This window comes from Hylobates moloch, unplaced genomic scaffold (genome assembly GCF_009828535.3).
Source record: "Hylobates moloch isolate HMO894 unplaced genomic scaffold, HMol_V3 SCAFFOLD_13, whole genome shotgun sequence".
NCBI lineage: Eukaryota > Metazoa > Chordata > Mammalia > Primates > Hylobatidae > Hylobates > Hylobates moloch.
In genome coordinates, this window is record NW_026652288.1 from 25,352,833 (window position 1) to 25,368,977 (window position 16,145).

The 16,145-nt window shown below is 41.6% G+C and overlaps 1 protein-coding gene across 13 annotated transcripts in view; it reads right to left on the reverse strand.

Moving 5' to 3' along the window:
* DTNB (dystrobrevin beta) overlaps positions 1-15,636 on the reverse strand; it is a 297,775-nt gene extending 282,139 nt beyond the window's left edge. For 10 of the 13 annotated variants that reach the window (XR_004251286.2, XM_032172425.2, XM_032172437.2 and 7 more), the window contains exon 1: positions 15,512-15,621. The gene's annotated coding sequence lies outside the window, so the exon portion shown is untranslated. Of the gene's footprint in view, positions 1-15,511 lie in introns of all 13 variants that reach the window. The other 3 variants (XR_004251289.2, XM_032172427.2, XM_032172422.2) reach the window with 1 other exon arrangement.
* Positions 15,637-16,145: the final 509 nt, after the last annotated feature.

Here is a 16,145-nt window from a genome sequence, read left to right on the forward strand (position 1 = left end):
AGGTGGAGGTTGCAGTGTGCTGAAATCGCACCATTGCACTCCAGCCTGGGCAACAGAGTGAGACTCCATCTCAAAAAAAAGAAAAAGAAAAAAAAATGCTGACAAGGATGCAGAGGCAGCAGGAACTCTCATCATTGCTGATGGGAATGCATAAGCAGTCACGATGTAAGAAACCTGGCAGTTTCTTACAAAGCTAATCATAGTCTTACCATACGATCCAGTAATTGCACTGCTAGGTATTTGCTCAATTGAGTTGAAAATTTATGTCCACACAAAACCTGCACCCAAATGTTTACAGCTTTATTCTTGATTGCCAAAAGCTGGAAGCAGTGATGATGCCCTTCAATAGGTGAATGCATAAATAAACTGCTATACTTCATAAATGGAATATTGTTCAGCAATAAAAAGAACAAAGTATCAAGCCATCAAAAGACATGGGGGAACCTTAAATGCATAATGCTAAGTGAAAAAAGCTAGTGTGAAAAGGCTACATACTGTATGACTCCAATTTTATGACCTTCTAGAGAAAACAGAACTATAGAAACAGGAAAATGATCAGTGGTTGCCAGAGGTTTGTGGGAAGCAGGCGGTGAACTGAGTAGGTGACGCGCAGGGCAATTTTTAGGGCAGAGAAACTATTCTGTATGATTCTGTAATGGTGGAAACATGACGCTATGTATTTGTCAACAACGACAGAACTTTACAACACAAAGAGTGAACCTTTAATTTTTAATCTTTTAACTTTTTATTTATGTATTTTGTACAGACAGGGTCTCATTATTGTTGTCCAGGCTGGTCTCGAACTCCTGGGCTCAAGCGATCGTCCCACCCCTGCTTCTCTAAGTTTCGGGACTACAGGAGTGAGCCACCACACCAGCCACAAAGAGTGAACCTTAATGCATGCAATTAAAAAAAAAAATCAGAAGATCCCTGAATGAAATGCTGAATGCGATACAGCAATCCAACTGTATTACATATGTATGAAATGACCTCACTGAAGAGGGTGGGGGAAAAGGTAGTGACAAGGTAGTGGAAGGACTGAGCAACACTATCAACCAACCAGAGCTAATTGACATCTATAGGACACTCCACCAACAACAATGAAATGTACATTCTTTTTAGGTGCACATGAAACATGTACCAAGAAAGACCAGATCTTGGGCCATAAAACAAACATTAACAAATTCAAAAGAATTAAAATCAGACAGAGTATGTTATCTGACCATAATGGATTGAAACTAGAATTCACTAAAAGAAAGAGACATCAATGAAACTAAAAGCTAGTTCTTTGAAAAGATCAATAAAATTGATAAACCTCTAGCAAAACAGAGAAACAAAAAAAAAGAGGGCATAAATTATCAATATTACTAATGAAAGAGGGGAAGTTATCACTATAGAACACATGAACATTAAAAGAAACTCCATAGAAATATTATGAACAATTCTAATCTATACATATAACAACTCAGATAAAACTGACCAATTCCTCAAAAGCTAAAAATTGCCAGAACTCGCCCAGGGTGAAACAGATAACCAGAGTAACCCTATAATTACTAAAGACATTGAATTTGTAGTTTAAAAAAAAACCTTCCGTGAAAGGAATCTGCAAGCCCAATTCTACAGGATCCCTTCCAGAAAACAAAAGACAAGGAAACACTTACCTACTCATTTTGTAGCCAGCATTACCTAAATAACAAAACCCAACAAAGGCAGAAAAAAAGGAAAACTACCAACCAATGTTCATGAACATTGTTCATTTTCACTGCAAAAGTCTTCAACGAAACATTAGCAAATGAAGTCCATGAACGTATGAAAACTTACCACAAAACCACAGTAATAAAAAAAACAGTGTAGTACTGGCACAAGGATAGCAACAGGAATCAATGGAACAGACTGAGAGTCCAGAAATATATCCTTACACTTATGGTCATCTGATTTTCAACACAGGTACCAAGACAATTCAATAGAGAAAGGACAGTCTTTTCAACAAGTGGTGCTGGAATGAAACTGCAGTATATTCATACTAATTGTGGCATATACATACAATGGAATATTGTTCAGCCATAAAAAGGAATGAAGTACTGAAGCATGCTACAACATAGATGAATCTTGAAAACACTATGCTAAATGAAAGAAGCCAGTCATAGAAGACCATGTATTATATGATTCCAGTTCTATGAAATGTCCAGAATAGGTAAATCCATAGCAACAGAAAATTAATCATTGGTTTCCAGGGGTTTGTGGAGGGTTGACAGGGGGAAGGTGAATAGGGAGTAACTACTAATGAGTACAGGGTTCTTTTTAGGGATGATGCAAATATTCTGAAATTAATAGTGATGGTTGCACAACTCTAGAAATATACTAAAAACCACTGAATTGTAGGTTGACTTATATGGTATGTGAATTATATCTCAAATAAGTTAAACAGAAAAAAGATATCTTACTATACATAACCCTTGGGTAATCGTTTTCACTAAATATTATATTGCTAAGATTCACCCTGTTGTTCATTCTTTTTTTTTTTTAATGCTGTATAATTCCAAAACTGCATTTTAATCTACTCTCCTGCTGATGGAAATCTGAGTTGTTTCTAGTTTTGTTTTCTTCTATCGTGGACAGTGTTGCTACAAACATTGTTGTACCTGTCTCTTGCGGCACAAGGTCAAGAGTTTATCTTGGGTGTGTATCAAAAAAAGAATTGCCAAAATGTTTTTTAGAGTGCACCAAAGTACATTCCTGTCAGTGATATATCAGAGATCCTGTGAATTCACAATCTCTCCAACACTTGGTCCACCAGGCTTTTCAAATTTTGCCAGTAGCATGGGTATATGATATCATCTCATTGTGGTCTTGATTGGTATTTCTTTGATCACTATTGAAGGTGTCCATCTCTAATATGTTTACTGGTCATATGTGTTTCCTTTTCTGTGAGGTACCTGTTTATGTCTTTTGCAATTAAGCTTTTGTTACAGCAGTCTCAAAATATCTTTTAATCTCAACATAGGGAAGGACTTTCTAAGCAAAGGTTTGCCTAAGTTAAATTACACTTAAATCTAAGTATCAAAACTCATGAGAAAGACGAAAAGACAAGTCACTAACTGGGAAAAGAGATCGGCAATGCATATAACCAACAACTGGTATCCACGATATGCACAGAACTTGTACAAACCAGCAAGAAAATTTGGCCTAAGATATAAGCAGGCAATTCACAGAAGAGGCAACAAAAATGGAAAACAAATACATAAAAAGTTGCACGTAATAACTCAAGACTAAACTATAATACCTAAGGATCCACAGTTGTGGTATAAAACCATAAAGAAATCTGAGGAAGGGATTACTATACAAATCAGGACAGTGATTGCTTTGCGGGGAAAGGAAGGGGCTATGACTGGGATGAGGTACATGGAGGAGCTTCTAAAAGGGCTGGCAGAATTCTATTTCTTCACCTGGGTGAAGATGACAGAAGCGTTTGCTCTACAATAATTCACTAAGCTATGATTCTTTTAGTATCTGTTTAATTCTGTAACACAAAATTTACAAAAATATAATTTACCCATCACACACATCAAATGAAAAAAATGAGTCTGAAAATAACATTTATATTGGCAAAAATATGAGGTGACATGAATTCTCATATATTGCTGGTGAAAGCATAAATATAACCACTTTGAACAGCAAAAGCAGTATCTAGTAATATTAAAAATGGATATAGGCCAGGCGCGGTGGCTTACACCTGTAATCCCAGCATTTTGGGAGGCTGAGGCAGGTGGATTACCTGAGGTCAGGAGTTCGAGACCAGCCTGCCCTACATGGTGAAACCCCGTCTCTACTAAAAATACAAAAAATTAGCTGGGCATGGTAGCAGGCACCTGTAATCCCAGCTACCCGGGAGGCTGAGGCAGGAGAACTGCTTGAACGCAGGAGGTGGAGGTTGCAATGAGCTGAGATTGTGCCACTGCACTCCAGCCTGGGCGAAAGAGCGAGACTCCGTCTCAAAAAAAAAAAAAAAAAAGGATGTATCTAATTACCCAGAAATTCCCTTTTTACAACTATGTCCTAAGGAGACACATACAAGAATGCTTATGATGATATTGTTTGTAAACACAAAATCAGAAACAATCTAAACGTCCATCAACAGAAGCATGGGAAAATAAAATTATAGTATAGTCAATCGCACAATAGAATAAAGCAGGGCTACATTTATCGAGATGGATCAATTTCACAATATTAAGTGAAAAAAGTTACAAGAGAATACATAAAAAATAATATTATTTCCATAAAGCTTAAAAACATGCATATTAACAGAAGCAGGACTGGGACTATGGTGAGGTGAACGAGGTACCTGGGGCACAAAATTTAAGGAAGCATCACTCTGGGGGTCATGGCAAGCCCATGACTAAGGGGCTCCTTACATTGGGGACCTAGGTGCCTCCTCATCTCACCCTGGCCCTGGCCCTGAATATAATATACATACATACATACATACATACATACATACACACACACACACACACACACACAGCAAAAGTATAAAGAAGTATATGGAAATGGTAATCATCAAATTCAGAAAAGTGAGTATCTTCGGGGATGGAAACAGAATCGTGACTGCAGAGGTATACCAACTCCACTGGCTATATTTTCTTTATTAGGCTGGGTTCTAGGTACAATATAGTCTTTTTTTTTTTGTGCTCCATTTATTTAAGTGGAAATATATTTTTTTAAATTTTACTTTAAGTTCTGGGATACATGTGCAGAACGTGCAGGCTTGTTACATGGGTATACATGTGCCATGGTGGTTTGCTGCACCTATTGACCCGCCATCTAAGTTTTAAGCCCTGCATGCATTAGGTATTTGTCCTAATGCTCTCCCTCCCCTTTCCCCCCACCCCCGAACAGGCCCCTGTGTGTGTTGTTCTCCTCCCTGTATCCATGTGTTCTCATTGTTCAACTCCCACTTATGAGTGAGAACAGGTGGTATTTGGTTTCCTGTTCCTGTGTTAGTTTGCTGAGAATGATGGCTTCCAGCTTCATCCATGTCCCTGCAAGGACATGAACTCATTCTTTTTTTTATGGCTGCACAGTATTCGATGGTGTATATGTGCCACATTTTCTTTATCCATTCTATCGTTAATGGGCATTTGGGTTGGTTCCAAGTCTTTGCTATTGCAAACAGTGCTGCAATAAACATACATGTGCATGCATCTTTATAGTAGAATGATTTATAATCCTTTGGGTATATACCCAGTAATGGGATTGCTGGGTCAAATGTTATTTCTGGTTCTAGATCCTCGAGGAATCCCCACACTGTCTTCCACAATGGTTGAACAATATATTATTCTTTATGTTTTATATGTACTATTTCTTTATAACATTTTAGATATCTACTTTTAGTATATCCTCTGGTAAGTCTTACCCTGAGTGTTTTAGCCAGTTGGGGGGGGTGGGTGGGTGGGGAGGAGCGCAGTTCTCCACATATTTTATTATTGAAACAGAGTATACCAAATACCATAAGCTCTGTACTTTTATCCAAATATACATGAACTTTCATGAACTCTATAATTTGGTACAATAGCCATCATTTCAAATCTTCAGCAACGTGTTCTACCAGTATCTCAACAACAGTTGCTAACAAAGGATACATTTCAGTTTTACACCAAACTCAAATTATTTATCTATATATTATTTCAGCCACTGTTACCAAACAGGAAGAACAAGAGTTTATGGCTTTTTGTCTTTTATTCCTAAACCTCAAAAGGAACTTCTAAAAATTTATTATTAAGCTTAATAACATTTTAAGGTACTGGATTACGACTGACAATCACTGAAAAACATCAATAAGTCTGTCTTTATATTCTGAATGCTTAGTTTTTAAATATCTCAATTTATAACATTAGCCCATAATATCATTAGTAAATACCTTCAGGTACAATGTACTCAACAGTGTATATAAATCCATATTTTAAATAGCATTTTTAGTAATTCTAAGCTATTTTTTATTACTGCTTCTTCATCAATCTGATGAGATCACCATTGTTTTTATATTTTGCATTTGACTGACAAGTTCATAATATAAATAGAAGTACCCACTCTGTTTCTTTCTGGCTGTTGACCTGTGTTTGCATTATTACTTCAATCTTCAGTTGACTCTGAAACGTCAATCTGCATTTTCTTTGCAGGAATCTTTGTGAGCCATCTGTCTATTCAGCAAGGTTCATTTTATTCAAATCAGGTAATATGATCTGGAAGACCACTAAACCCAGCAGAGGTGAACTAAAACGTGCTAAAACAATATAGGCAGGTAAATAGGGAAGATCACAGTATCAGCCCCTCCAGGCGGCGGGGTTCCCTAGCTTACCGTACCTGACAGACATCATCAGACACACAGATGAAGTAAAGTGTCAACCTATGGGTCAAATACTGGTAAAACTTAATTGCTCATATTTTCTTGTAACACCCTGCCTAGAGGATCATTTTACATACCTCCCACTTTGGAGACTATTGCTCTTTTTAAAAGTAGGTGAGAAGACAAGACTGTGCTGAGCTTGAGGAGATTTTCAGGATTAGGGGTGTTAGCAGTAGAGAGGAAACTAAGAGTCTAAATGATCAGGTAACTTGGCCTGAAGTTGAAAGCTAGGAATCTGTGGAGTTTTGACCATGATGATGCTAAAGCGGTAGAGCCCATTTTCTTTCTACTGTGTCACATCGCCCCCTCCAGGACAACATGAGGCCTCAAGGAATAAGGAAAGAATACAGGTCCCAAAACTGTGGTGCTGGATCAGACCTTAAATCATGGAGTTAAGTAGCATCTGAAGAGAGTGCGGCAAAAAGTTTGGATCCTTGTTAGTTTTTACACTCTGTCCTATTCATAAAAAATAGAGTGTTTCACACCTGGACTACGTCTACACGCAGAATTTACGTAACTCCCACAGTAAAGACTAAAGGAAAGGGAGAGAAGGCTTTGGAAGTGTCTCCAGGATGTCTCTGTACATGCCTTGGCGTTAAATAGCCTTTATTTCCTTTGAATCTTTTTGTTAATTTCTTAACCCTGCCAGCTCTCAGCTATGTCAAAGAATCCAAGTATTGAAATTTCTTACGTAAGTTCACCACCTCCCACCATCTCCCTGTCAGTTTTTCTTTGGATGTCCATTTAATTAAGAAGTCAGTGAGAGGCCAGGCACCGTGGCTCACGCCTGTAATCCCAGCACTTTGGGAGGCTGAGGCAGGCGGATCACGAGGTCAGGAGATGGAGACCACCCTGGCTAACACAATGAAACCCGGTCTCTAATAAAAATATAAAAAATTAGCCAGATATGGTGGCACGCACCTATAGTACCAGCTACTTGGGAGGCTGAGGCAAGAGAATCCCTTGAACCCGGGAGGTGGAGGTTACAATGAGCTGAGATTGTGCCACTGCACTCCAGCCTGGATGACAGAGCGAGACTCCGTCTCAAAAAAAAAAAAAAAAAAAAAGAAGTTAGTGCTAAGACTCTCATTAACACTTAGTTATAACAAGCCAAACTTTATTGAAAGAGAATTTCCTTGCTTATTTCAGAAAAATTCTCAAATATCCTTCCTCTAATACTTCTTTTCTCTTCTCTTTCAGATTAAAAAAAAAAAAAAAAGGCCAGGAAAAATAAATGTTCATAAAACCTTAAAGATTTGCTTTTTACAAATCTGAGAGAGTTCTCTAGCTTCCAATAAAAAAAGTCAGTAACTGCACTCCACTATAACAAAGAGTTCTGAGTAGCTAAATATAACCTCATAGGGCTGTGGTAACTCTTAAATATCATGTAAAGCATTTAGCACAATGGCATCAAGTAAGAGCCCAATAAATGTTAGCTACTATTATTGATATTATTATATACTATTCAAATATAGTGAAGTTACAATGATATTTAGTCCAAACCTGATTACTACAGCATTTCAGTCCTATTTTAACTTATATATAATGTTAGTATACAAAAATTCAAGTTTAAAATGTGTTTTCTTTAAAGGTTGTGAGGTTTTTTGTTAAAAATGAATTAACAAATAAATCATATACATCTGTTTCTCTCAGTTACCTACAACTCAGAGAAGTCTGTCCTATTCTTGACACGTTAAAGAGGGGAAAAAATAATTTCAAGAAATGCCCCAAAAAAAGGCCTCCATAAAATTCAACACCTAATTAAAAATACTTACCAAGAACAGAAGAAAACTTCCTTAAATTGACAAAAGACATCTTCCAAAAACCAACAGTAAACATCATATCTAACAGTGAAACACTGGAAACATTACCACTCAGGAAAAAGATTAAAAATGCCCATTATCATACTTATTCTTGTACTGGAAGGCCTAGGCAATGCCATAACAAAGAAAAAAGTCTTCGTATAAAGTTGAGAAAGGAGCTTGGTTAATTAAATCTTCTAGAAAGTGGCCCAGTAAGTACATTCTTTGATGCATCCTCTCTGCTCTGAATACACAATGGATAAAATATTTTTAACAATATTTTTTTTAAATAAGGCTCAAAAACAAGATAAACCTCTATTTGGAGAAACAGAATAGATACATAAAGTTGCAAGCAGGACTGAAGTTCTAGGCTTGCTGGATCCTAAGTCTAGAACCAGGTGTGCACTTCCTGCAGGGTAGTAATAACAGAAAGCAATGGAGGATGAAGAAACAGAGACATCTGGGCCAGACCCACTGCTTGAGGCCAGCAATGATGCTGGAGCTGAAAGGAAGCTAAAAAATACTGCTGCCAATCTCTGCCTAGAACTACAGTTTATCTAATACTCTAGGCTTAGATAAGTGGGAAGATATAAACAGCCTCAGGACCATACTCTATGAGAAGATCGAAAATAGCCCAATTAACTCAAAGGGCAGGACCCCTGACCCACAATTATCGTATCTGATTCTAGACTGAGGTCCAGTAGGTCAGCTGAAGCACCTGAAATATCACCACACAGAGGACAGTGGGCACAGAAGATAAGAATACAAAATCAACAGCACTCACTCTGAAAATGGGTCTGTAATTTGGCTGGGTGTGGTGGCTCACACCTTTAATCCCAACACCTTGGGAGGCTGCGGCAGGCAAATCACTTGAGGTCAGGCGTTCGAGACCAGACTCGCCAACATGGTGAAACCCTGTCTCTACCAAAAATACAAAAATCAGCCAGGCATGGTGGCAGGTGCCTATAATCCCAGCTACTCGGGAGGCTGAGGCAGGAGAATCGCTTGAACCTGGGAGGCAGAGGCAGAGGCTGCAGTGAGCCGAGATCGTGCCACTGTACTCCACCCTAGGTGACAGAGCCAGACTCCATCTCAAAAAAAAAAAAAAAAAAAGAGTCTGTAATTCAAAACTTCAAAACACATGAAGAGATACACTGCAAGAAAGACAGCCAACAAAACCAGTGACTGAATATTATTCCACATGAAGTTTAACTTTACAGAACAGTCTGACAGACTTATTATATAAGTACATTTAGGGTACTTGGACACAAATTTTAAAAATTATTGGGAATGCAAATGGTACAGTCACTTTGAAAGATAATTTAATAGTTTCCTACAAAGCTTAATATATTCTTACCATTCGACCCAGCAATCACTCTCCTAGGTATTTTCCCAAGTGAGTTACAAACTTAATGTCTACACAAAAACCTGCACACAGATGTTTACAGCAGTTTTATTCAAAAATTGCCAAAAACTAGAAGCAACCAAGATGTCCTTCAGTAGGTGAACAAATAAACAAACTGTGGTGCTTCCATAAAATGGAATATTATTATTCGGCGCTAAAAAGAAATGAGCTAGCTGGGCGCAGTGGCTCACACCTGTAATCCCACCACTTTGGGAGGCCAAGGCAGGTGGATCACAAGGTCAGGAGATCGAGACCATCCTGGTTAACATGGTGAAACCCCATCTCTACTAAAAATACAAAAAATTAGCCGGGCGTGGTGGCGGACGCCTGTAGTCCCAGCTACTTGGGAGGCTGAGGCAGGAGAATGGTGTGAATCCGGGAGGCGGAGCTTGCAGTGAGCCAAGATCGCACCACTGCACTCCAGCCTGGGCCACAGAGCAAGACTCAGTCTCAAAAAATAAAAGAAAAAAAAGAAATGAGCTATCAAGTCACAAACAAGACTTAGAGGAAACTTAAATGCATATTGCTAAGCAAAAGAAGCCAATCTGAGTAGGCTCCATACTATATGATTCCAAATCTATGACATTTCCATCTCTGGAAAAGGTAAAACTATAGCCATGTAATGACATTTATTCTGTCTGTACTGTTGAGTACTTTACAAGTGAGCCACTTGCAGAGTTGTAGCATGTAGTCATGCCATGTTAATGATACATGACATTACGCATTGGTCAAAACCTATAGAACTATACAATACAAAGAGTGAACTCTAAATAATGAACTTTATTTTTTTTTTTTTTTTTGAGACAGTCTCGCTCTTTCACCCAGGCTGGAGTGCAGTGGCGCGATCTCGGCTCACTGCAGGCTCCGCCCCCCGGGGTTCACGCCATTCTCCTGCCTCAGCCTCCCGAGTAGCTGGGACAACAGGCGCCCGCCATCTCGCCCGGCTAATTTCTTGTATTTTTAGTAGAGACGGGGTTTCACTGTGTTAGCCAGGATGGTCTGGATCTCCTGACCTCGTGATCCGCCCGCCTCAGCCTCCCTAAGTGCTGGGATTACAGGCGTGAGCCACCGCGCCCGGCCTTAAATCATGAACTTTAACAACAATGTATCAATATTAGTTTATCAATTATAATAAATGTAGCATACTAATGCAAGATGTTAATAATAGGAGAAACCATATGGGAAAGAGTGGGTATATGGAAACTCCATACTACTCAGCCACATTGGTCAAAGTTGTGTTAATCTATTTTTATTCCATTATGTATATTGTTTTAAAAACTGTATTACTGACAATTGCACTTGAGTACATACACAAAAGAAATGGAAACAGAGACTTAAACAGACATACGAATACCAATGTTCATAGCAGCCCTCCTTGTAATGGCCAAAACGGGGAAACAACCCCAAATGTCCATCAATGAATGAATAAACAAAATGTGGTATATTCATACCATGGAATATTATTCGCCTTAAAAAGGAAATTTTGACACATGTTACAATATGAATAAACTTTAAGGACATTATACTAAGTGAAATCAGCCAGATACAAAAGGGCAAATATTGTAATGATTCCATTCATATGACGTACCTGGAGTAGTCGAATTCATAGAGACAGAAAATAGAATGGTGGTTGCCAGGGGCTGAGGGAAGAATGGGGAGCTGGTGTTTAAGGCACACAGAGTTTCAGTTGGGGATGATGAAAAAGCTCTGGAGACAGTGGTGATGGCTGTGCAACAATGTGAATGTATTTCATGCTACAGAACTGTACACTTAAAAATGGTGAAAATTGTCATTTTTATGTTATGTGTATTTTACTATAATAAAAAAAGTGCTGAAAAACTGGTCATCCAAATTGAAAAAAAAAATTGTATCTCTTCATTATACCATACATAGAAATAAATTCCATATGGAGAGCAAAACTTTTTTAAACTTTTGGAAGAAAATATAAGAATATATCATTAACACCATGAGAGACAGAAAGTTTTCTTAAACCAGATACACACCCAAAAAAAGACAAGCCATTTAAGGGAAATTTTTCATAAACATGACATTAAACTTAAATGGTATATACAACCAAATACATTGTTAACAAAGGGAAAGAAAAGCCTAGGGCTGGCAGGATGCATTTGCAACACACGGACCCACTGAAGAATCAGCATCTAAAGGAACCCAACTGTTCCTCAGTGAGTAAAAGGATACGTGCGCTGTGATGTAAGTCCACAACCAGGCCAGGTGCAGGGGCTCATGCCTGTAATCCCAACACTTTGGGAGGATCACTTGCCAGCCTGAGCAACATGGCAAGGCTGCATCTCTACAAAAAATTTTAAAATTAGCCAGGCATGGTGGCACGCAAGTGTAGCCCAGCTACTTGGGAAAATCACTTGAGCCCTGGAGTGCCACTGCACTCCAGTCTGGGCAACAGAGGAAGACCCTATCTCAAAAAAAAAAAAAAAAAAAAGCCTACAGCTGAATACACTAAGCAGTTAAAAATAAATGGATTAAATCCACAAGTAGCAACATGGTTATAGCCCCATCAATTATGAAGTAAAATGCATACCTCTGACCCAGCAATTGTAGTTTTTCATTCACTGCAGCAATGGCCCTTAATGAGAATACTAAATAAACTACAATACATACTACATAAGAGATTGTGTGGTAGTTAAGAAGACTCAGGTTGATTCGTATGTTCCAACATGAAAAGACCTCAGAATCATTCTGTTAGGGGAAAAAACTGCAGAACAATGTGTATGGTATGATGTCATTAATGCAGAGGAAAAAAAACTCTGCTCTTTTTTTATTCTGTATTACCTATATATACATGAAAATACATAGAGAATAGCCTGGAAAGTCCACAAAAACTGATAACTTCTGTTTCTGTGAGTAGGTCAAGGGGGCCTTTATTCTGTCTATACTGTTTGAGTATCAGACAAGTGTGTGTTCCCTATATACACATGAAAATACAGAGAACAGTCTAAAAAGACCACAAAAACTGATAACTTGTAGTAGGTCAAGGGGGCCTTTATTCTGTCTGTACTGTTTGAGTATCTGACAAGTAAGCGTGTGTTCTGAGCCACCTGCAGAGTTGCAGCACACAGTCACACAGAGTGTGCACTACACAACTCCAGCAGCTGCCAGGCACAGGGACTCCAATGTGAATGGTGCTCCCTAAAGCTGGGTAGTATACAATCTACACAACTAGATGCCACAGCTCTGATGCTCGTGTAATTCGAAATCAATAAAAGGGAGTAGGGAAGATAGAGAATGGACTGCAAACCAGCATAAGGGAACATTCTGGGGCAATGGAAATTTCTTGATTGGAATGGTGGTTACAAAGTATACAGCAGTCCCCCCTCAGAAATAAACCATTTGTAAGTTTTAAGTTGTGTACCATTCTGAATAGCGTGATGAAATTTTGTGCCATCCCGCTCTGTCCCACCTGGGATATGAACCATCTCTTTGTCCAGCATATCCACACTGCATAAGCCAGCCTCTGGTTACTCACTTAGTAGCTGTCTCAATGATGAGATTGACTGTCACGGTATCACAGTGCTTGTGTTCAAGTGACCACTGTTTTATTTAATAATAAACCCAAAGTGCAAGAGTAGTGATGCTGGCAATTGGGATATGCCACATAGATGCCAAACACACGCCTAAGAGAAGTCATTAATCTCTCATGGCACCTAATTTATAAGTTAAAACTTTATCATAGGTACTTAAGTATAGGGAAAAAGCAGTCTATATAGGGTTTGGAATTAGCTGTGGCTTCAGGCATCCACTGGTGCTCTTGGAACACATCCCTGAGGCTAATGGGGGGGATCTACTGTACACATTTTTCCAAAACTCATCCAACCGCACATGGGAAATCTGTGCATTTTATTGTGTCAACTATACGTCAAAAAGTTGGTTTTAAAATAAATATATAAACAAAATATCATTGAGAGAGCCTGGAATAAGGCACCCAATATTGTAGAACCTAGGCACCTCTCAACAAGAGACCTGCTGGCTGTACAGTCCTGAAACAGGAGAAATAAATTTACTTCTTCAAGGCTTCCTACACAATGCCAGATTGTGATTATTACTTATTTTTCACAGGAAGAAGCTAAGGCCCTGAGAGATTAATATAAAGACATAAAACAAACAATAAGTTGAAATTCTCTTGGTTCTGAGTCTAATTTTCTAACCATAGGTAGAAATTTGTCTCTCAGGCATAGTGGACATACGAAAACTGCCAGCACTACCTTGACTGCACAACCCCTTTCAAAGGCAATTCCACTTATGCAGGATAAAAATCCTCAGAGAACTCATAAAAGGTCAAGTTTTAATTTGGCAGACAAAGTAACCCAACAGGCACTGCAACCCAGGTTACTGAAACAGCAGCCTGGAGCTCCAGAGTTCAGAGATTCAACCAAGGCAAAGAACAGGTAGAATTCCAGCCCTTACAGAAAAGCAGAGGCACCAACAGCCTCGCACTACAAGTCTAAGACCCAAGAACCAGGACGAAAATGAAAAAGTGTTCTGTAGACAACACTACCCTCTTCCTTCTCAAGTGACAGAAAAAGCCAATGGGAGAAGGAACAAAATAGGATGATCTCAAGCAACAGCCCAAGGAGCAAGCTCTTGACGGCTAGTAAGAAACATGGGAAAGTGGTAGCATGGCCACAGAAACCAAGACCTCGCCGCCTTAGCCATTGCTTTAACGTGCCCAGACCTTAGAACCGGGGTTGCTTCGCATGGCAAAAAAAAAAAAAAAAAAGAGGCAGAGAGAGAGAACTTGTAGAACAGGGGAAATCCAGCAACCTTCCCTAACACTGGAGTGACTGACACTGCTCCATGGCAAATGTGGCCAAACCCTGCTTGTCCATTCATTCATGCAACAGACACTTATGGCTCAACCGCTGTGAGCCAGGAAACATTCTGAAGATTTAGCAGTCAATAGTCATGGAGCTTATTTCTAGTTGGGAAGGAAGGAAACTTCCTTTCTTTCCAAACGTCTTTCTTCCCCATCTAAGAGCCCCCTTTAAATGTTACCCGTAGGAGCCTTCAAAACTCTCCCAAATTTCTCCCATAGGCTTCTTTGACCTTTCTGCTTTATCCCCAAAACCACGTAATTTATGGCTCCAATTTCCCAGTACTGGGAAGACAAAAGAGACCTAAAGTAAGTAGGGCATGAGACATAAAATTCGACGCTCCTTTGTATTTTATGTGCGTATCTTCACAGCCACACTATCAGCACCTCAATAACATGACGGTGTTCCATACTATTTCGTGGCCCCAGTGCTGACTACGGGTCTCTACCCACAGTAGCTGGAAGGTCTTCCTAATCCCAAGGCCTGGCACGGGAATTTAAGGGCAAGTATTCGTTACCGGCATCCTCCTCTCGGGACACTTCTTTCCTGTCCAGGGTCACCTCCTGGACAGGTTCGCTATTAGGCGCCTCGGGAAACAGTGATTTGGGGTGATCTGAAATAAATACCCTTCCCTCTGCCAGGGCCTGCCCGCCTCACCTGCCCTCTGCCAGGACCTGCCTCACTCGCCCCTTCAGCACCTAACGCAGAGCCGCCTCCAGGCCAGCCGGGCTCGGGCAGCATCAGCCCGGCGCCGCGCCCCCGCTCGCGCCTGTGCCCCGGCGCGTTCCGGACCCCGAGACCCCTCCCGGCCCAGGCTCCGCCGCATCCCCTCTGCCTGTCCCTCGGGGGCCAGCCGCGCCGTTCCACCCCGCAGCCGCGCGCGGTGCAGCGGCCCCGGCTCCCCGCGCCCTCCCCGCCTCCCGCAGCGCCGCACCCGCAGGCTCCCGGGTCCCCAGTCCCGGCACAGCGCGAGCTGCCGTCCCGCACCTCGCGGGCGCGAGGCTCCAGCCCCGCTCGGCTCCCCACAGCCCCGGCGGCGGCCGCAGACCCCCACCTTGCTCACTTCCCCGCCGGAGCAGGGGTCGTCGGGAAGGTCTCCTGCGGCCTCACTCCTCCGCACGCTCCGGCCCGGCCCCCTAGGCTGAGGCAGCGGCACCGCCCCCGGGAATTCAGGCCCGGTCTTCCCCGCCCGGCCAGGCAGCCGGGGGGGGGGGGCGCGCCCAGCGCGAGCGCGCGGCTGGGGGCGTGGCTCCCGCGCGCGGGGAGGGGGCGGGAGCGGCCGAGCACCCCCCCTCCATCCCGCCCCCGCGGCCGCGCCCCGCCCCCCGGTCGCCGGCGGGTTCCGGGCAAGCGGGAAGCTGGCTCCATCCAGGCTTCTCTCGCTCGCTGGCGCCGGGCCGGGTGCCTTTCCATCCGCAGGTATCCGCCTGCGGGGTGCCCGGCCCGACGTGACTACCGGGCAAAGAATGCAAAGAGCCACCCCGTGAATCATTCTCCGCGCCTGGGGCACAAGCCTCTGCCCGAGTGACCCCCGTGAACTCCGCAAACTAGCCCAGCCGCGGCGTGCGCCCCACGCTGCACCAGGTGCCTGTGGGCGCACGATCACGGTGACGGCGCCTGGGCTCGAGGCGCCCCAAACTTAGCGGGGAAAACAGCCATGTACACAACCAAGTCCGATGACCCGTGCA